Source organism: Lissotriton vulgaris, chromosome 12 (assembly GCF_964263255.1).
Source record: "Lissotriton vulgaris chromosome 12, aLisVul1.2, whole genome shotgun sequence".
Classification (NCBI taxonomy): Eukaryota; Metazoa; Chordata; class Amphibia; order Caudata; family Salamandridae; genus Lissotriton; species Lissotriton vulgaris.
This window is the reverse complement of record NC_141700.1, coordinates 778588923-778610797: the sequence shown is the minus strand read 5'-3', so window position 1 is coordinate 778610797 and position 21875 is coordinate 778588923.

Genomic DNA, 21875 nt, shown 5'->3' with positions numbered 1-21875 from the left:
CTGCACTGGTTTCCTGTGTGAGGGGCGCTTGCTCTGCAGCTGGCTGCACTGGTTTCCTGTGTGCGGGGCGCTTGCTCTGCAGCTGGCTGCACTTGTTTCCTGTGTGAGGGGCGCTTGCTCTGCAGCTGGCTGCACTGGTTTCTTGTGTGAGGGATGCTTGCTCTGCAGCTGGCTGCACTGGTTTCTTGTGTGAGGGATGCTTGCTCTGCAGCTGGCTGCACTTGTTCCCTGTGTGAGGGGCGCTTGCTCTGCAGCTGGCTGCACTGGTTTCCTGTGTGAGGGGCGCTTGCTCTGCAGCTGGCTGCACTGGTTTCCAGTGTGAGGGGCGCTTGCTCTGCAGCTGGCTGCACTGGTTTCCTGTGTGCGGGGCGCTTGCTCTGCAGCTGGCTGCACTGGTTTCCTGTGTGAGGGGCGCTTGCTCTGCAGCTGGCTGCACTGGTTTCCTGTGTGAGGGGCGCTTGCTCTGCAGCTGGCTGCACTGGTTTCCTGTGTGAGGGGCGCTTGCTCTGCAGCTGGCTGCACTGGTTTCCTGTGTGAGGGGCGCTTGCTCTGCAGCTGGCTGCACTGGTTTCCTGTGTGCGGGGCGCTTGCTCTGCAGCTGGCTGCACTGGTTTCCTGTGTGAGGGGCGCTTGCTCTGCAGCTGGCTGCACTGGTTTCCTGTGTGCGGGGCGCTTGCTCTGCAGCTGGCTGCACTGGTTTCCTGTGTGCGGGGCGCTTGCTCTGCAGCTGGCTGCACTGGTTTCCTGTGTGAGGGGCGCTTGCTCTGCAGCTGGCTGCACTGGTTTCCTGTGTGCGGGGCGCTTGCTCTGCAGCTGGCTGCACTGGTTTCCTGTGTGAGGGGCGCTTGCTCTGTAGCTGGCTGCACTTGTTTCCTGTGTGCGGGGCGCTTGCTCTGCAGCTGGCTGCACTGGTTTCCTGTGTGAGGGGCGCTTGCTCTGCAGCTGGCTGCACTTGTTTCCTGTGTGAGGGGCGCTTGCTCTGCAGCTGGCTGCACTGGTTTCCTGTGTTAGGGGTGCTTGCTCTGCAGCTGTCTGCACTGGTTTCCTGCGTGAGGGGCGCTTGCTCTGCAGCTGGCTGCACTGGTTTCCTGCGTGAGGGGCGCTTGCTCTGCAGCTGGCTGCACTGGTTTCCTGTGTGAGGGGTGCTTGCTCTGCAGCTGGCTGCACTGGTTTCCTGCGTGAGGGGCGCTTGCTCTGCAGCTGGCTGCACTGGTTTCCTGTGTGCGGGGCGCTTGCTCTGCAGCTGGCTGCACTGGTTTCCTGCGTGAGGGGCGCTTGCTCTGCAGCTGACTGCACTGGTTTCCTGTGTGAGGGGCGCTTGCTCTGCAGCTGGCTGCACTGGTTTCCTGCGTGAGGGGCTCTTGCTCTGCAGCTGGCTGCACTGGTTTCCTGTGTGAGGGGTGCTTGCTCTGCAGCTGGCTGCACTGGTTTCCTGCGTGAGGGGCGCTTGCTCTGCAGCTGGCTGCACTTGTTTCCTGTGTGAGGGGCGCTTGCTCTGCAGCTGGCTGCACTGGTTTCCTGCGTGAGGGGCGCTTGCTCTGCAGCTGGCTGCACTGGTTTCCTGCGTGAGGGGCGCTTGCTCTGCAGCTGGCTGCACTGGTTTCCTGCGTGAGGGGCGCTTGCTCTGCAGCTGGCTGCACTGGTTTCCTGTGTGAGGGGCGCTTGCTCTGCAGCTGGCTGCACTGGTTTCCTGTGTGAGGGGCGCTTGCTCTGCAGCTGGCTGCACTGGTTTCCTGCGTGAGGGGTGCTTGCTCTGCAGCTGGCTGCACTGGTTTCCTGTGTGCGCGGTGCTTGCTCTGCAGCTGGCTGCACTTGTTTCCTGTGTGCGGGGCGCTTGCTCTGCAGCTGGCTGCACTTGTTCCCTGTGTGAGGGGCGCTTGCTCTGCAGCTGGCTGCACTGGTTTCCTGTGTGAGGGGCGCTTGCTCTGCAGCTGGCTGCTGTTAGACGGACCGGGAGGGTCGGCCGAGATTACGGGGAGAGGTCTCCAGGGAGAGCCGTCTCCAACGACTGTACAGATAAGTAACTTCCCCCCCACAGACGGACACCACACAAGATTGAAGGTTAACGAGACTTTATATGCACTTCTTAGGTTACGTTGATATAATACAAGGAGGTCTGGACTCAGGGGTCCCCTCGGTTCTGATCTCTGGTTGAGGAAAAGGGTAGCGGGACAGTCTTAGTTACCAATGAGTTCAATAGCTCTCAATCCTCGAGCTCGGCGTGGTTGCTGATCGGGCCGTGGAGGAGCCAAGCAGGTCCCGAGATGGATGAAGGATGGTCGACGGGCCGTGGAGAAGCCAAGCAGGTCCCGAGATGGATGAAGGATGGTCGACGGGCCGTGGAGAAGCCAAGCAGGTCCCGATGCAGATGACAGTTACAACGGTCCGCGGCCTCGCCAGCAGATCCGGACGACGGTGAAGGATGAAGGTTACGACGGCTGTGGCAGCGCCACCAGGCAGGATGATGGTGCACAGGACAGAGCTACGGCAGCGCCAGTAGTCCGTCCAGGATGAGTTCTTCTTTCGTCTCTCGACTCCAAGATACAACTGCCTTCCTGTTCTGGAGCTGCCCCAGTTATAGGGCTGGCGTGCTTTGATGTCCGGACCCTCGCACTTGGAGGTCGGGAGGTCCGGGATGAGGGAGTCCAGACACCCAGCAGGGGGGTGGAGCCAGCGCCCGGGGAGGCGATGGGCGAGCGGCACTGGCCGGGGGAGAACCATCGACACCTCTTTCTCCCATTGACTGGCCAAGTAGCTCGCTCACCTCCTGGGTGGAGGGTGGTGCCGGAATGTCTGAGGCCGGGCTAGGCCCAGGGTTGAGGTCGATCGGGGGCCAGGCGGCCTCGTGGCGAAGTGTCCAAGATGGCGGCCCGGGCTGGGCGCGTGGGTCGGCCGTGGATCGGACCCACGAGGTTATCATGCTCGGGGGCAGGTGTCCCTGAGGGGACGTAGGACGTGCAATGGTGGGGTGTGGTGCTTGTATGACTGGCTCGGGCTTGGTCGAGCCGGGGGAGAGCGGCCCGTCACGTGGCCTGTCCAACATGCGTCCCCCCCAGCTGAAGGCGGGGAGAGTTACCCATCCTCTTGGGGACTCTCTTCGTCGAGGCGGAAAAACCGGGACAGGCCATCCGCGTTGGCGTGGTCAGACCCAGGCCGGTGTTCAACGGTAAAGTCCATACCTTGCAAGGAGATGGACCAGCGTAGCAGTTTTGGGTTTTCCCCCCGCATATGCATCAACCACTGCAGGGGTCGGTGGTCAGTCTGCACCCGGAAGTGGGTGCCAAAAAGGTAGGGTCGGAGCTTCTTGAGGGCCCATACCACAGCGAAGGCTTCCCTCTCTATGGTGCTCCAGCGTTGCTCCCGTGGTAGGAGTCTCCGGCTGATGAAGGCCACCGGTTGATCAAGGCCTTCGGTGTTCACCTGGGACAGGACCGCCCCAATGCCCTGGTCGGAGGCGTCCGTCTGGACGACGAACTCCCGGCTGTAGTCTGGGGCCTGGAGTACAGGAGCGGAACACATGGCGGCCTTTAGCTGTTCGAAGGCCGCTTGACACTCTGGGGTCCAGTTCACCTTCTTGGGCTGATTTTTCGACGTGAGTTCGGTGAGAGGCCCCACGATGGTACCATAGTCTTTCACGAACCTTCGGTAGTAGCCCGTGAGGCCCAGGAAGGCTCGCACCTCAGTTTGAGTGTTAGGGGGTTGCCAGTTCTGGATGGCGGCAATTTTCAGTTGAAGAGGGGCCACTAGACCGCTTCCCACTTGGTGTCCGAGGTAGGTCACTGACCCTTGTCCAATTTGACATTTGCTGGCCTTGATCGTGAGGCCAGCTCGCTGAAGGGCTTGCAACACTGCCTGGAGGTGGTGGAGGTGCTCGGTCCAGTGGTGGCTGTACACAGCGATGTCGTCCAGGTAGGCGGCGCTGAACTCTTCGAGCCCCGCCAGGACCTGATTGACGAGCCGTTGGAAAGTCGCTGGGGCATTTTTCATGCCGAAGGGCATGACCGTGAAGTGATAGTGGCCATCGGGGGTGGAGAAGGCAGAACGTTCTTGTGCTCGGGGTGTGAGGCCGATCTGCCAATAGCCTGCCGTTAGATCGAAGATGCTGAGGTAACGGGCAGCGCCCATTCGGTCGACCAGTTCATCTGCCCGGGGGATGGGGTGTGCGTCCGTTCTGGTGACTTCATTCAGGCCCCGGTAGTCGACACAGAACCGGAGTTCGGGTGTGGTTCCGGGGGCGGCTGCTTTGGGGACCAGTACGACCGGGCTGGCCCATGGACTGTCGGAGGGCTCGATGACCCCGAGCGTGAGCATCTTAGTTACTTCCGCCTGGATGCAGGCCCGTACCCGATCAGGTACGCGGTAGGCCCGGTGGCGGATAGGAGGGCTGTCTCCGGTGTCCACATCGTGCACACACCAGGAAGTGACACCTGGGGTGAGGGAGAACAGGCTGGCAAATCGTGATAGGAGGGCTTGGCACTCTTGGCGTTGTTCCTGGGTGAGGGTCTCCGAGAGTCGGACCCCATCCACGGAGCCGTCTTGCTCCTGGGTCCGCAAGAGGTCAGGGAGAGGCTCGGAGTCGTCCTCAACCCCGTTGTCTGTGGCCATCAAGAGGCTGAGTTCTGTTCGTGCAAAGTGGGGTTTCAGTCTGTTGGTGTGGAGGACTCGGAGCGGATTCCGGGCGGACTCCATATCGATCAGATAGGTGGCGGGTCCCTTGCGCTCGATTACCTTGAAGGGTCCCGTCCATTTGTCTTGGAGAGCGCACGGTTCTGTGGGGGACATTACCCAGACCTGTTGCCCCGGCTCGAATTCAATAGATGAGGCGTTCTGGTCATACCATCTCTTCATGTCCTCTTGACTGGCCTCTAGGTTGGCTTTCGCTAGGTCTCTGAACCGCTGGGACTGGTTGCGGAGGGTGAGGAGGTACCGGAAGACATCTGGAGGACTCTTGGCCGGAGGCAACTCCCAGCCTTCTTTGATCAGGCTGAGTGGCCCCCGTACTGGGTGCCCATAGAGCAGCTCGAATGGGCTGAAGCCTAGGGACTTCTGTGGGACCTCCCGGTAGGCGAAGAGGAGGCACGGCAGCAGCACGTCCCACTGGCGACGGAGGGGTTCTTCCAATCCCCCGATCATCCCTTTTAGTGTGCGATTGAACCGTTCAACAAGTCCGTTTCCTTGGGGGTGATAGGGGGTCGTGAAGCGGTAGGTGACCCCACACTGTTGCCAGAGGGACTTCATGTATTTGGAAATAAAGTTCGTGCCTCTGTCACTGACGACTTCTCGGGGGAACCCCACACGGGAGAAGATCCCCATCAGGGCCCTGCCGACCACTGGGGCTGTGACGGTCCGGAGAGGAATAGCCTCAGGGTAGCGGGTGGCGTGGTCCACTAGTACTAGGATGAAGCGATGGCCTTGTCTTGTACGTGGGTCTAGGGGTCCCACAATGTCTATTCCGACCCTCTCAAATGGGGTTGTGACTACGGGAAAGGGTTGCAGGGGGGCCTTTAATTTGCGGCCGCTCTTCCCACTGGCTTGGCACGTGGGGCAAGATCGGCAATGCTGGTGCACATCGTTTCTCATTTTTGGCCAGAAGAAGTGGGTCACTAGGCGGCTGTAGGTTTTATCTTGTCCCAGGTGCCCTGCCAGGGGGACATCGTGGGCCAGATTTAGCAGGAAGTCTCTAAAGCGGAGTGGCACCACTAGTACTCGGTTGGCCCCCAGCTCGGCGATTCGTTGCTCGCTGTACAGTAGGTCATTGTCCCAGTAGACCCAATGAGCTCCGGAGGTATCCCCTGCGCTTTGGGCGAGCGCTTGTTGTCGGAGTCCCTCAAGGGAGGGACAGGTCTTCTGCTCCTGACGAAATTGTTCTTGTGTGGGCCCCCCTTCTTGAGCCCACTGGTCGAGATTAGCAAGGTCGGAAGGTTGAGCAGGTTCGAGGGGGATGCACTGGTCGGGGGTCTCGGCGGGGGCGACCGGAGGCGGAGGCGCCGGCCATTCTGGTTCTTCCGGGTGATGGTTGGCACGGGCGGCCATAGACCGGGTGGTGACGCACGCCCAGTCTGGGACGCCCAACATCCCCAAGTGTTCTTTTCGCTCCACGGCTGCCCACGGGGAGCTTTCCAGGTCATTTCCGAGGAGGCAGTCCACGGGGGCGTCGTCTCGGACCGTTACTTTCAACATGCCGGAGACCCCTCCCCATTCAAAGGGGACGCAGGCCATCCGACACAGACTCTCCGAGTTGTCGGCTGATCGTACAGGGCAGAGAATGTTCGGTAGATATTGCTCTGGGGTCACCAGATGACAGCGGACGGCTGTCACACTGGCCCCGGTGTCTCGAAGGGCTTCGGCCCGTTGTCCATTGATGCTCACCCATTGGCCGTACTTCTGGGTGTTAGCGGGTAGGGGGACCCGCGGGACCATGTCTCTTCCCCCTAAGCACGCGAGAGTCATGGCGGCTGGCTCCCACCCTTGATACTCTTGCTCGTCTGTTTCTTGTTCCTCGGAGATCTGTTCTTCCCCTAGTGCCGCGGCGGTCACCTGGCGGGGTCTTGGGCTCTGATACTGCGGGCAGCTTGGGTCATTTGCATAGTGGCCGACTCGTTGGCATCGGTGACATGTAACATTGGCTCTGTATCCCGGTCGCGCCGGGGTGCTGCCCCGGTTGGCCGGGGGGGTGGTGCTGGTAGTGGGGGCGGCCGGAGTGTTGTCTCTTCCTCGTCCTTGGCCCCCTCCTCCTCCTCTGGATCGGTGGTGACCATTGTTGTTCCTGTTCTGCTCGTAGGACCCATTCCGGCCCACTCGGGTGATCTCCCACCGGTCAGCTTCGGCTGCGAGCTGCCGGGGATCGGTTAACTTGCTGTCGAGGAGGTGTTGGCGTAGTTCAATGAAGCAGTTGTTGGACAGATGCTCCCATACCATCAGATTGAACAACTGCTCGTAGGTCGTGACGTTGTTTCCTCTGATCCAGCCTTCGAAGGCTCGGCTAAAGTACGTTACATAGTCCACCCAAGTTGTACCTGGAATGCGTGTGCAGTCTCGGAACCTCTGACGGTACATCTCGGGCGTGAGGCCATAGCGAGTGAGGAGGGCCGCTTTCATATGGTCGTAGGAGGTCATCTGGTGGTCTGGGAGCTGTAACAGAGTATCGCGGCCCTCATTGAGGAATTTGCCCCATAGGCCGGCTCCCCAGTCGGCTCTATCGATCCGGTGCGCAGTCATCGCGATTTCATATGCTTTAAACCATTGCTGGATGTCGTCTTCTCGAAAATATTCTCGGACCACATCCTTGGGGATGTGCACTTTTTTGTCCGTGGTCCCGGGGGTGGACGGTCTGTCGGGCACCCCTAATTCTTTATTCTGTTTGCGCAGGTTGATCTCGGCTAGGTTCCGCTCGTGCTCGTACGTTAGTCTTTTTTCCTCGAGCTCCCTTTGCCTCTGTTTCTCCTCTCTTTCTTCTCGGAGGCGAAGGTGCTCTAAGTTTATTTTTTGCTCGGCCAATTTGAGTTCTATGTCCATCTTGAGTCGGGCCATTTCAAGTTCGTGTAGTCGGGCTTTTTCTCTTTCTTGGATCTCGTCTTGCGAGAGACCCGTTCTTTGCTCTTCAGGGGCCGTGTTGGTCTTTTTCGCGGTGCTTTGCTCCGGGGCTTCGACATCCCCGGTCTCTGCCCAAGATTCTAGGGCATGCTTAAAATCGTCCTTGGTACTTAGTCCGGTGGTAGCGATACCTAGTTCGATGCAGAACTGCTTTAGTTCACGATGGCTGTATTCCTCTAGCTTTTCCATTTGGAACTTCTCAGTTGATCCGCTCTCTTTAGTCGACATTGTTGTTCGTTGTGGGGTGAGCTACTCTCTGTACGTTATGCGGTGATTCGGATCGCGCCGCTGGCCACCAATGTTAGACGGACCGGGAGGGTCGGCCGAGATTACGGGGAGAGGTCTCCAGGGAGAGCCGTCTCCAACGACTGTACAGATAAGTAACTTCCCCCCCACAGACGGACACCACACAAGATTGAAGGTTAACGAGACTTTATATGCACTTCTTAGGTTACGTTGATATAATACAAGGAGGTCTGGACTCAGGGGTCCCCTCGGTTCTGATCTCTGGTTGAGGAAAAGGGTAGCGGGACAGTCTTAGTTACCAATGAGTTCAATAGCTCTCAATCCTCGAGCTCGGCGTGGTTGCTGATCGGGCCGTGGAGGAGCCAAGCAGGTCCCGAGATGGATGAAGGATGGTCGACGGGCCGTGGAGAAGCCAAGCAGGTCCCGAGATGGATGAAGGATGGTCGACGGGCCGTGGAGAAGCCAAGCAGGTCCCGATGCAGATGACAGTTACAACGGTCCGCGGCCTCGCCAGCAGATCCGGACGACGGTGAAGGATGAAGGTTACGACGGCTGTGGCAGCGCCACCAGGCAGGATGATGGTGCACAGGACAGAGCTACGGCAGCGCCAGTAGTCCGTCCAGGATGAGTTCTTCTTTCGTCTCTCGACTCCAAGATACAACTGCCTTCCTGTTCTGGAGCTGCCCCAGTTATAGGGCTGGCGTGCTTTGATGTCCGGACCCTCGCACTTGGAGGTCGGGAGGTCCGGGATGAGGGAGTCCAGACACCCAGCAGGGGGGTGGAGCCAGCGCCCGGGGAGGCGATGGGCGAGCGGCACTGGCCGGGGGAGAACCATCGACACCTCTTTCTCCCATTGACTGGCCAAGTAGCTCGCTCACCTCCTGGGTGGAGGGTGGTGCCGGAATGTCTGAGGCCGGGCTAGGCCCAGGGTTGAGGTCGATCGGGGGCCAGGCGGCCTCGTGGCGAAGTGTCCAAGATGGCGGCCCGGGCTGGGCGCGTGGGTCGGCCGTGGATCGGACCCACGAGGTTATCATGCTCGGGGGCAGGTGTCCCTGAGGGGACGTAGGACGTGCAATGGTGGGGTGTGGTGCTTGTATGACTGGCTCGGGCTTGGTCGAGCCGGGGGAGAGCGGCCCGTCACGTGGCCTGTCCAACAGCTGCACTGGTTCCCTGCGTGAGGGGCGCTTGCTCTGCAGCTGGCTGCACTGGTTTCCTGCGTGAGGGGCGCTTGCTCTGCAGCTGGCTGCACTGGTTTCCTGCGTGAGGGGCGCTTGCTCTGCAGCTGGCTGCACTGGTTTCCTGCGTGAGGGACGCTTGCTCTGCAGCTGGCTGCACTGGTTTCCTGCGTGAGGGGCGCCTGCTCTGCAGCTGGCTGCACTTGTTTCCTGCGTGAGGGGCGCTTGCTCTGCAGCTGGCTGCACTGGTTTCCTGCGTGAGGGACGCTTGCTCTGCAGCTGGCTGCACTGGTTTCCTGCGTGAGGGACGCTTGCTCTGCAGCTGGCTGCACTGGTTTCCTGCGTGAGGGGCGCTTGCTCTGCAGCTGGCTGCACTGGTTTCCTGCGTGAGGGACGCTTGCTCTGCAGCTGGCTGCACTGGTTTCCTGCGTGAGGGGCGCTTGCTCTGCAGCTGGCTGCACTGGTTTCCTGCGTGAGGGACGCTTGCTCTGCAGCTGGCTGCACTGGTTTCCTGCGTGAGGGGTGCTTGCTCTGCAGCTGGCTGCACTGGTTTCCTGTGTGAGGGGTGCTTGCTCTGCAGCTGGCTGCACTGGTTCCCTGTGTGAGGGGTGCTTGCTCTGCAGCTGGCTGCACTGGTTTCCTGCGTGAGGGGCGCTTGCTCTGCAGCTGGCTGCACTGGTTTCCTGCGTGAGGGGCGCTTGCTCTGCAGCTGGCTGCACTGGTTTCCTGTGTGCGGGGCGCTTGCTCTGCAGCTGGCTGCACTTGTTTTTTCCTGTGTGAGGGAAGCTTGCTCTGCAGCTGGCTGCACTGGTTTCCTGTGTGCGGGGCGCTTGCTCTGCAGCTGGCTGCACTGGTTTCCTGCGTGAGGGGCGCTTGCTCTGCAGCTGGCTGCACTTGTTTCCTGCGTGAGGGGCGCTTGCTCTGCAGCTGGCTGCACTGGTTTCCTGCGTGAGGGGCGCTTGTTCTGCAGCTGGCTGCACTGGTTTCCTGCGTGAGGGGCGCTTGCTCTGCAGCTGGCTGCACTGGTTTCCTGCGTGAGGGACGCTTGCTCTGCAGCTGGCTGCACTGGTTTCCTGCGTGAGGGGTGCTTGCTCTGCAGCTGGCTGCACTGGTTTCCTGCGTGCGGGGTGCTTGCTCTGCAGCTGGCTGCACTTGTTTCCTGCGTGCGGGGCGCTTGCTCTGCAGCTGGCTGCACTTGTTCCCTGTGTGAGGGGCGCTTGCTCTGCAGCTGGCTGCACTGGTTTCCTGCGTGAGGGGCGCTTGCTCTGCAGCTGGCTGCACTGGTTTCCTGCGTGAGGGGTGCTTGCTCTGCAGCTGGCTGCACTGGTTCCCTGTGTGAGGGGTGCTTGCTCTGCAGCTGGCTGCACTGGTTTCCTGCGTGAGGGGCGCTTGCTCTGCAGCTGGCTGCACTGGTTTTCTGCGTGAGGGGCGCTTGCTCTGCAGCTGGCTGCACTGGTTTCCTGTGTGAGGGGCGCTTGCTCTGCAGCTGGCTGCACTGGTTTCCTGCGTGAGGGGCGCTTGCTCTGCAGCTGGCTGCACTGGTTTCCTGCGTGAGGGACGCTTGCTCTGCAGCTGGCTGCACTGGTTTCCTGCGTGAGGGGCGCTTGCTCTGCAGCTGGCTGCACTTGTTTCCTGCGTGAGGGACGCTTGCTCTGCAGCTGGCTGCACTGGTTTCCTGCGTGAGGGGCGCTTGCTCTGCAGCTGGCTGCACTGGTTTCCTGCGTGAGGGGCGCTTGCTCTGCAGCTGGCTGCACTGGTTTCCTGCGTGAGGGACGCTTGCTCTGCAGCTGGCTGCACTGGTTTCCTGCGTGAGGGGCGCTTGCACTGCTGCAGGTGCTGTACATATTCTTTGTGTGAAATGGATGATTGCCCTCTGCTGCTAGTGCTCTACTTGTTCTGTGTCTTTGGGAAGCTTGCTCTGATGCTGGCTGTGTAACTTACCTGTGTGAGGCAAGCTCTCTTTGCAGCTGTCCGTCTGTACCTGCCCTGTGTGTGAGGGAAGCTTGCTTTGTAGCTGGCTGCCTGTTCTTGTGTCATGTCTGGGGGAAGCTTGCTTTGCATGTGACTGGTTGTGCCTGTTGCCTGTGTGAGGGAAGCTTGCCTTGCATACAGCTGTCTGCATTTGTTCAGTGTGAGGCAAGCTTGCTTTGTATCTGGCTGCCTGTGATAGTCCACTGCGCGAGGGAAGCTTGCTTTGTATCTGTCTGCCTGTGCTTGTCCACTGCGCGAGGGAAGCTTGCTTTGTATCTGTCTGCCTGTGCTTGTCCACTGTGTGAGGGAAGCTTGCTTTGTATCTGTCTGCCTGTGCGTGTCCAGTGTCTGAGGGAAGCTTGCTTTGTATCTGGCTGCCTGTGCTAGTCCACTGTGTGAGGGAAGCTTGCTTTGTATCTGTCTGCCTGTGCGTGTCCAGTGTCTGAGGGAAGCTTGCTTTGTATCTGGCTGCCTGTGCTAGTCCACTGCGCGAGGGAAGCTTGCTTTGTATCTGTCTGCCTGTGCTTGTCCACTGTGTGAGGGAAGCTTGCTTTGTATCTGGCTGCCTGTGCGTGTCCACTGTGTGAGGCAAGCTTGCTTTGTATCTGTCTGCCTGTGCTTGTCCACTGTGTGAGGGAAGCTTGCTTTGTATCTGGCTGCCTGTGCTTGTCCACTGTGTGAGGGAAGCTTGCTTTGTATCTGGCTGCCTGCGCTTGTCCACTGTGTGAGGGAAGCTTGCTTTGTATCTGGCTGCCTGTGCTAGTCCACTGCGCGAGGGAAGCTTGCTTTGTATCTGTCTGCCTGTGCTTGTCCACTGTGTGAGGGAAGCTTGCTTTGTATCTGGCTGCCTGTGCTTGTCCACTGTGTGAGGGAAGCTTGCTTTGTATCTGGCTGCCTGCGCTTGTCCACTGTGTGAGGGAAGCTTGCTTTGTATCTGGCTGCCTGTGCTAGTCCACTGCGCGAGGGAAGCTTGCTTTGTATCTGTCTGCCTGTGCTTGTCCACTGTGTGAGGGAAGCTTGCTTTGTATCTGTCTGCCTGTGCTTGTCCACTGTGTGAGGGAAGCTTGCTTTGTATCTGGCTGCCTGCGCGTGTCCACTGTGTGAGGGAAGCTTGCTTTGTATCTGGCTGCCTGTGCTAGTCCACTGCGAGAGGGAAGCTTGCTTTGTATCTGGCTGCCTGTGCTTGTCCACTGTGTGAGGGAAGCTTGCTTTGTATCTGGCTGCCTGTGCTTGTCCACTGTGTGAGGGAAGCTTGCTTTGTATCTGGCTGCCTGCGCTTGTCCACTGTGTGAGGGAAGCTTGCTTTGTATCTGTCTGCCTGTGCTTGTCCACTGCGTGAGGGAAGCTTGCTTTGTATCTGGCTGCCTGTGCGTGTCCACTGTGTGAGGGACGCTTGCTTTGTATCTGTCTGCCTGTGCTTGTCCACTGCGTGAGGGAAGCTTGCTTTGTATCTGGCTGCCTGTGCTTGTCCACTGCGTGAGGGAAGCTTGCTTTGTATCTGTCTGCCTGTGCGTGTCCACTGTGTGAGGGAAGCTTGCTTTGTATCTGTCTGCCTGTGCTTGTCCACTGTGTGAGGGAAGCTTGCTTTGTATCTGGCTGCCTGTGCTTGTCCACTGCGTGAGGGAAGCTTGCTTTGTATCTGGCTGCCTGTGCTTGTCCACTGCGTGAGGGAAGCTTGCTTTGTATCTGTCTGCCTGTGCTTGTCCACTGTGTGAGGGAAGCTTGCTTTGTATCTGGCTGCCTGTGCTTGTCCACTGCGCGAGGGAAGCTTGCTTTGGATCTGTCTGCCTGTGCTTGTCCACTGTGTGAGGGAAGCTTGCTTTGTATCTGTCTGCCTGTGCTTGTCCAGTGTGTGAGGGGAGCTTGCTTTGTATCTGTCTGCCTGTGCTTGTCCAGTGTCTGAGGGAAGCTTGCTTTGTATCTGGCTGCCTGTGCTTGTCCACTGTGTGAGGGAAGCTTGCTTTGTATCTGGCTGCCTGTGCTTGCCCACTGTGTGAGGGAAGCTTGCTTTGCAGGTGGCTGCCTGTGCTTGTCCACTGTGTGAGGGAAGCTTGCTTTGTATCTGGCTGCCTGTGCTTGTCCACTGTGTGAGGGAAGCTTGCTTTGCAGGTGGCTGCCTGCGCTTGTCCACTGTGTGAGGGAAGCTTGCTTTGTATCTGTCTGCCTGTGCTTGTCCACTGTGTGAGGGAAGCTTGCTTTGTATCTGGCTGCCTGTGCGTGTCCACTGCGTGAGGGAAGCTTGCTTTGTATCTGTCTGCCTGTGCTTGTCCAATGTGTGAGGGAAGCTTGCTTTGTATCTGGCTGCCTATGCTTGTCCACTGTGTGAGGGAAGCTTTCTTTGTATCTGGCTGCCTGTGCTAGTCCACTGCGCGAGGGAAGCTTGCTTTGTATCTGTCTGCCTGTGCTTGTCCACTGTGTGAGGGAAGCTTGCTTTGTATCTGGCTGCCTGCGCTTGTCCACTGTGTGAGGGAAGCTTGCTTTGTATCTGGCTGCCTGTGCGTGTCCACTGTGTGAGGCAAGCTTGCTTTGTATCTGGCTGCCTGTGCTTGTCCACTGTGTGAGGGAAGCTTGCTTTGTATCTGGCTGCCTGCGCTTGTCCACTGTGTGAGGGAAGCTTGCTTTGTATCTGTCTGCCTGTGCTTGTCCACTGCGTGAGGGAAGCTTGCTTTGTATCTGGCTGCCTGTGCGTGTCCACTGTGTGAGGGACGCTTGCTTTGTATCTGTCTGCCTGTGCTTGTCCACTGCGTGAGGGAAGCTTGCTTTGTATCTGGCTGCCTGTGCTTGTCCACTGCGTGAGGGAAGCTTGCTTTGTATCTGTCTGCCTGTGCGTGTCCACTGTGTGAGGGAAGCTTGCTTTGTATCTGTCTGCCTGTGCTTGTCCACTGTGTGAGGGAAGCTTGCTTTGTATCTGTCTGCCTGTGCTTGTCCACTGTCTGAGGGAAGCTTGCTTTGTATCTGGCTGCCTGTGCTTGTCCACTGCGCGAGGGAAGCTTGCTTTGTATCTGTCTGCCTGTGCTTGTCCACTGTGTGAGGGGAGCTTGCTTTGTATCTGTCTGCCTGTGCTTGTCCAGTGTCTGAGGGAAGCTTGCTTTGTATCTGGCTGCCTGTGCTTGTCCACTGTGTGAGGGAAGCTTGCTTTGTATCTGGCTGCCTGTGCTTGTCCACTGTGTGAGGGAAGCTTGCTTTGCAGGTGGCTGCCTGCGCTTGTCCACTGTGTGAGGGAAGCTTGCTTTGTATCTGGCTGCCTGTGCTTGTCCACTGTGTGAGGGAAGCTTGCTTTGTATCTGGCTGCCTGTGCTTGTCCACTGTGTGAGGGAAGCTTGCTTTGCAGGTGGCTGCCTGCGCTTGTCCACTGTGTGAGGGAAGCTTGCTTTGTATCTGTCTGCCTGTGCTTGTCCACTGTGTGAGGGAAGCTTGTTTTGTATCTGGCTGTCTGTGCTAGTCCACTGTGTGAGGGAATCTTGCTTTGTATCTGTCTGCCTGTGCTTGTCCACTGCGCGAGGGAAGCTTGCTTTGTATCTGGCTGCCTGTGCTTGTCCACTGTCTGAGGGAAGCTTGCTTTGTATCTGTCTGCCTGTGCTTGTCCACTGTGTGAGGGAAGCTTGCTTTGTATCTGTCTGCCTGTGCTTGTCCACTGTGTGAGGGAAGCTTGCTTTGTATCTGTCTGCCTGTGCTAGTCCACTGCGCGAGGGAAGCTTGCTTTGTATCTGGCTGCCTGTGCTTGTGTCATGTCTGGGGGAAGCTTGCTTTGCAGGTGGCTGCCTGTGCTTGTCCACTGCGCGAGGGAAGCTTGCTTTGTATCTGTCTGCCTGTGCTTGTCCACTGCGTGTGGGAAGCTTGCTTTGTATCTGGCTGCCTGTGCTAGTCCACTGCGCGAGGGAAGCTTGCTTTGTATCTGGCTGCCTGTGCTTGTCCACTGCGTGAGGGAAGCTTGCTTTGTATCTGTCTGCCTGTGCGTGTCCACTGTGTGAGGGAAGCTTGCTTTGTATCTGTCTGCCTGTGCTTGTCCACTGTGTGAGGGAAGCTTGCTTTGTATCTGTCTGCCTGTGCTTGTCCACTGTCTGAGGGAAGCTTGCTTTGTATCTGGCTGCCTGTGCTTGTCCACTGCGCGAGGGAAGCTTGCTTTGTATCTGTCTGCCTGTGCTTGTCCACTGTGTGAGGGGAGCTTGCTTTGTATCTGTCTGCCTGTGCTTGTCCAGTGTCTGAGGGAAGCTTGCTTTGTATCTGGCTGCCTGTGCTTGTCCACTGTGTGAGGGAAGCTTGCTTTGTATCTGGCTGCCTGTGCTTGTCCACTGTGTGAGGGAAGCTTGCTTTGCAGGTGGCTGCCTGCGCTTGTCCACTGTGTGAGGGAAGCTTGCTTTGTATCTGGCTGCCTGTGCTTGTCCACTGTGTGAGGGAAGCTTGCTTTGTATCTGGCTGCCTGTGCTTGTCCACTGTGTGAGGGAAGCTTGCTTTGCAGGTGGCTGCCTGCGCTTGTCCACTGTGTGAGGGAAGCTTGCTTTGTATCTGTCTGCCTGTGCTTGTCCACTGTGTGAGGGAAGCTTGTTTTGTATCTGGCTGTCTGTGCTAGTCCACTGTGTGAGGGAATCTTGCTTTGTATCTGTCTGCCTGTGCTTGTCCACTGCGCGAGGGAAGCTTGCTTTGTATCTGGCTGCCTGTGCTTGTCCACTGTCTGAGGGAAGCTTGCTTTGTATCTGTCTGCCTGTGCTTGTCCACTGTGTGAGGGAAGCTTGCTTTGTATCTGTCTGCCTGTGCTTGTCCACTGTGTGAGGGAAGCTTGCTTTGTATCTGTCTGCCTGTGCTAGTCCACTGCGCGAGGGAAGCTTGCTTTGTATCTGGCTGCCTGTGCTTGTGTCATGTCTGGGGGAAGCTTGCTTTGCAGGTGGCTGCCTGTGCTTGTCCACTGCGCGAGGGAAGCTTGCTTTGTATCTGTCTGCCTGTGCTTGTCCACTGCGTGAGGGAAGCTTGCTTTGTATCTGGCTGCCTGTGCTAGTCCACTGCGCGAGGGAAGCTTGCTTTGTATCTGTCTGCCTGTGCTTGTCCACTGGGTGAGGGAAGCTTGTTTTGTATCTGGCTGCCTGTGCTTGTCCACTGTGTGAGGGAAGCTTGCTTTGTATCTGGCTGCCTGTGCGTGTCCACTGCGTGAGGGAAGCTTGCTTTGTATCTGGCTGCCTGTGCTTGTCCACTGGGTGAGGGAAGCTTGTTTTGTATCTGGCTGCCTGTGCTTGTCCACTGTGTGAGGGAAGCTTGCTTTGTATCTGGCTGCCTGTGCGTGTCCACTGCGCGAGGGAAGCTTGCTTTGTATCTGTCTGCCTGTGCTTGTCCACTGGGTGAGGGAAGCTTGTTTTGTATCTGGCTGCCTGTGCTTGTCCACTGCGTGAGGGAAGCTTGCTTTGTATCTGTCTGCCTGTGCTTGTCCACTGCGTGAGGGAAGCTTGCTTTGCAGCTGTCTGCCTGTGCTTGTCCACTGTGTGAGGGAAGCTTGCTTTGTATCTGGCTGCCTGTGCTAGTCCACTGCGCGAGGGAAGCTTGCTTTGTATCTGTCTGCCTGTGCTAGTCCACTGTGTGAGGGAAGCTTGCTTTGTATCTGTCTGCCTGTGCTTGTCCACTGTGTGAGGGAAGCTTGCTTTGTATCTGTCTGCCTGTGCTTGTCCACTGTGTGAGGGAAGCTTGCTTTGTATCTGTCTGCCTGTGCTTGTCAACTGTGTGAGGGAAGCTTTCTTTGTATCTGTCTGCCTGTGCTAGTCCACTGCGCGAGGGAAGCTTGCTTTGTATCTGGCTGCCTGTGCTTGTGTCATGTCTGGGGGAAGCTTGCTTTGTATCTGGCTGCCTGTGCTAGTCCACTGCGCGAGGGAAGCTTGCTTTGTATCTGTCTGCCTGTGCTAGTCCACTGTGTGAGGGAAGCTTGCTTTGTATCTGTCTGCCTGTGCTTGTCCACTGTGTGAGGGAAGCTTGCTTTGTATCTGTCTGCCTGTGCTTGTCCACTGTGTGAGGGAAGCTTGCTTTGTATCTGTCTGCCTGTGCTTGTCCAGTGTGTGAGGGAAGCTTGCTTTGTATCTGTCTGCCTGTGCTAGTCCACTGCGCGAGGGAAGCTTGCTTTGTATCTGGCTGCCTGTGCTTGTGTCATGTCTGGGGGAAGCTTGCTTTGTATCTGGCTGCCTGTGCTTGTCCACTGTGTGAGGGAAGCTTGCTTTGTATCTGGCTGCCTGTGCTTGTCCACTGCGTGAGGGAAGCTTGCTTTGTATCTGGCTGCCTGTGCTAGTCCACTGCGCGAGGGAAGCTTGCTTTGTATCTGGCTGCCTGTGCTTGTCCACTGTGTGAGGGAAGCTTGCTTTGTATCTGGCTGCCTGTGCTTTTTAGACGGACCGGGAGGGTCGGCCGAGAATAAGGGGAGAGGTCTCCGGGGAGAGCCGTCTCCAACGATCGTACAGACGAGTAACTTCCCCCCCACAGATGTACACCACACAAGGATAAGGTTCAACGTTCTTTATAAGCAACTCTTTAAGTACGGTGGAATGGTACAAGGAGGTCTGGACTCAGGGGTCCCCTCGGTTCTAGTCTCTTGATTGGGAAAAGGGTAGCGGGACAGTCTTGTTACCAATCTAGTAGATGGAATAGCTCACAATCCTCGAGCTCGGCGTTCTAGATGATCGGGCCGCGGCGGAGCCAGCAGGTCCCGGGATGGTGGAAGGTAGCGACGGTCCGCGGCGGAGCCAGCAGGTCCCGATGAAGGTGGTGGTTAAAAACGGTCCGCGGCCACGCCAGCAGGTCCCGACGACGAGGAAGGTTGCAGAAAGGTTGCGGCAGCGCCAGCAAGCAGGACGATAGTTCGCAAGGCAGGACTACGGCAGCGCCAGTAGTCCGTCAAGGATGAGTTCTTCACTGCGTCTCTCGACTCCAGGATACAACTGCCTTCCTGCTCTGGAGCTGCCCCAGTTATAGGTCTGGTGCCCTTTGATGTCCGGACCCTCGCACTTGGTGGTCGGGAGGTCCGGGATGAGGGAGTCCAGACACCCAGCAGGGGGGTGGAGCCAGCGCCCGGGGGAGCTGGGCGCGATCGGCACCTGGCGGGGGAGAGCCATCGATACTTCTTTCTCCCATTAACCTGCCAAGTGGGCCGTTCACCTCCTGGGTGGGTGGTGGTGCCGGGATGTCGGGGCCTGGCCAGGCCCAGGGTTAGGGTCGATCTGAGGCCATGCGGCCTCGTGGTGCAGGGTCCAAGATGGCGGTCGAGCCGGCCGAGGGAGCGGGAAGGAATTCGGCCCCATGATACAGGGAGGTCCGCGGCAGGAGTCCCGCATGGGACGGGGTGCGGGTTGCTTTTGTGGGTAACATCTGGAGGACCGGGGCCCGGGTCCTGTCATGTGGGGAGGAGGCAAGCCCTTCACGTGGCCTGTCCAACATGCGTCCCCCCCAGCTGAAGGCGGGGAGAGTCACCCATCCTCTTGGGGACTCTCCTCGTCGAGGCGGAAAAATCTTGACAGGCCATCTGCGTTGGCGTGGTCTTGGCCAGGTCGATGTTCCACGGTGAAGTCCATCCCCTGCAGGGAGATGGACCAACGCAACAGTTTTGGGTTTTCCCCCCGCATCTGCATTAGCCACTGCAGGGGCCAATGATCTGTTTGCACCCAGAAGTGGGTACCGAAGAGATAGGGCCGGAGCTTCTTGAGGGCCCACACTACGGCGAAGGCCTCCCTCTCGATGGTGCTCCAGCGTTGTTCTCGGGCCAGGAGACGTCTGCTGATGAAGGCCACTGGTTGGTCAAGTCCTTCGGGGTTCAACTGGGAGAGGACTGGCCCAATGCCATGGTCAGAGGCATCCGTTTGGACGATGAATTCCCGACTGTAGTCGGGGGCCTGGAGCACAGGGGCAGTGCACATAGCGGCCTTAAGCTTCTCGATAGGCCGCTTGACAGTCTGGGGTCCAGTTGACCTTCTTTGGGTGGTTTTTGGAGGTGAGCTCCGTGAGGGGCCCCACAATGCTGCCATAGTCCCTCACGAACCGCCTGTAGTAGCCTGTGAGCCCCAAGAAGGCGCGGACCTCGGTCTGGGTGATGGGGGGCTGCCAGGACTGGATGGCAGCAATTTTGAGTTGCAGCGGGGCCACCAGACCGCTTCCCACCTGGTGCCCGAGGTAGGTCACGGACCCCTGGCCAATTTGACACTTGCTGGCCTTGATCGTGAGGCCGGCTCGTTGGAGGGCCTGCAGAACCTCTCGGAGGTGGTTGAGGTGGTCGGACCAGTGGCGGCTGTACACAGCGATATCGTCCAGATAGGCGGCGCTGAACTCTTCGAGTCCCGCCAGGACCTGATTTACTAGCCGCTGGAATGTTGCTGGAGCATTCTTCATGCCGAATGGCATGACCTTGAAGTGGTAGTGGCCATCAGGGGTGGAGAAGGCAGATCGCTCTTGGGCTCGGGGTGTGAGACCGATCTGCCAGTAGCCCGCTGTCAGGTCGAAGATGCTGAGGTAGCGGGCAGCTCCCATACGGTCGATTAGTTCATCTGCTCGGGGAATGGGATGTGCGTCGGTTCTGGTGACCGCATTGAGGCCCCGGTAGTCGACGCAGAACCGGAGCTCCGGAGTGACGCCGGGGGCGGCTGCTTTGGGGACCAGTACCACTGGGCTGGCCCAGGGGCTGTCTGAGGGCTCGATGACCCCGAGCGTGAGCATCTTGGACACCTCCTCTTGGATGCAGGCCCGTACCCGATCTGGTATGCGGTAGGCCCGATGTCGGACAGGGGGACTGTCTCCCGTGTCTACATCGTGGGAGCACCAAGGGGTGACCCCGGGGGTGAGGGAGAACAGAGCGGCAAACTGCAGTAGGAGGTCTCGGCAGCCTTGACGCTGTTCCTGGGTGAGGGCCTCCGAGAGTCGGACCCCGTCCACGGAGCCGTCCTTCTCTCGAGTCCGTAGGAGATCAGGGAGTGGCTCGGAGTCCTCTTCGGTTCCGCTGTCTGTTGCCATCAGGAGGCTGAGCTCTGAGCGCACAAAGTGGGGCTTTAGTCTATTGGCGTGGAGGACCCGGAGGGGGTTCCGTGAAGATTCCATATCGATGAGGTAGGTGACAGGGCTCTTGCGCTCGACCACTTTGAAGGGCCCTGTCCATTTGTCTTGCAGGGCGCAGGGTTCGGTGGGAGACATCACCCATACTTGTTGGCCGGGTTCAAATTCGATGGAGGAGGCATTTTGATCGTACCACCTTTTCATGTCCTCCTGGCTGGCCTCCAAGTTCGCTTTAGCCATTTCTCTGAACCGTCTGGTCTGGTTGCGTAGGGTCAGGAGGTACTTGAAAACATCTGAAGGGTTCTTCAGAGGGGGCATTTCCCAACCTTCTTTGACTAGGCTGAGCGGCCCTCGCACCGGGTGTCCATATAAGAGTTCAAACGGGCTGAAGCCGAGGGATTTCTGGGGAACTTCTCGATAGGCAAAGAGGAGGCACGGCAGTAGCACATCCCACTGGCGACGGAGGGGCTCTTCCAACCCCCCAATCATCCCTTTGAGCGTGCGGTTGAACCGCTCAACTAGGCCGTTTCCTTGAGGGTGATAGGGGGTCGTGAATCGGTAGGTGACCCCACACTGTTGCCAGAGGGATTTCATGTATTTTGAAATAAAGTTCGTGCCTTTGTCGCTGACGACTTCTCGGGGGAAGCCCACCCGGGAGAAGATTCCCATCAAGGCCCGGCCAACCACCGGGGCTGTCACAGTTCGCAGGGGAACTGCCTCGGGGTAGCGGGTGGCGTGGTCCACCAGTACCAGGATGAACCGATGTCCTTGTGCTGTACGGGGGTCCAGGGGCCCCACAATGTCTATTCCCACCCTCTCGAACGGGGTGGTGACTACTGGAAAAGGTTGCAGAGGGGCTTTAAGCTTGCGGCCGCTCTTCCCGCTGGCCTGGCACGTGGGGCAAGACCGGCAGTGCTGGAGTACGTCGTTCCTCATCTTGGGCCAGAAAAAGTGGGTCACCAGGCGACTGTAGGTTTTGTCCTGACCCAGGTGACCAGCCAGGGGGACATCGTGGGCCAGGTTTAGCAAAAAGTATCTGAAGCGGAGGGGCACCACTAGCACTCGACTGGCCCCTAACTCTGCGATTCTCTGTTCGCTGTACAACAGGTCATTGTCCCAATAGACCCAATGGGTTCCGGCGGTATCCCCTGCGCTCTGGGCGAGGGCTTGTTGGCGGAGTCCCTCGAGGGAGGGACAGGTCTTCTGCTCTTGACGAAACTGTTCTTGGGTGGGCCCCCCTTCTTGACGCCACTGAGCCAGGTCGGGAAGGTCCTGGAGCTGGGTGAGACCTTCGGGGGTTTGCTCTGGAGGGTCGGCACGGACGGTGTCTTCTACTGGAGCGACCGGGGGAGGAGGTGCCGGCCATTCAGGTTCTTCGGGTCGGGGATGGCACGGGCGGCCATGGACCGGGTGGTTACGCACGCCCAGTCCGGGAGGCCCAACATCCCCAGGTGCTCCCTCCTCTCTACGGCGGCCCACGGGGAACTCTCCAGATCATTTCCCAGGAGGCAGTCTACGGGGGCATCATCTCGGACCGTCACCTTCAACATGCCAGAGACTCCTCCCCACTCGAAGGGGACGCAGGCCATCCGACAGAGACTCTCCGAATTGTCGGCTGAACGGACAGGGCAGAGAACGTTCGGCAGGATCTGTTCTGGGGTCACCAGGTGACAGCGGACGGCTGTCACACTGGCCCCGGTGTCACGTAGGGCTTCGGCCCGGCGTCCATTAATGCTCACCCACTGACTGTACTTCCGGGTGTTGGCGGGTAGGGGGGCCCGCGGGACCATGTCTTTTCCCCCTAGGCACGCTAGAACCATGGCGGCTGGTTCCCATTCTTGGTGTTCTTGCTCACGTTCCTCGTGTTCTTCGGAGATTTGTTCT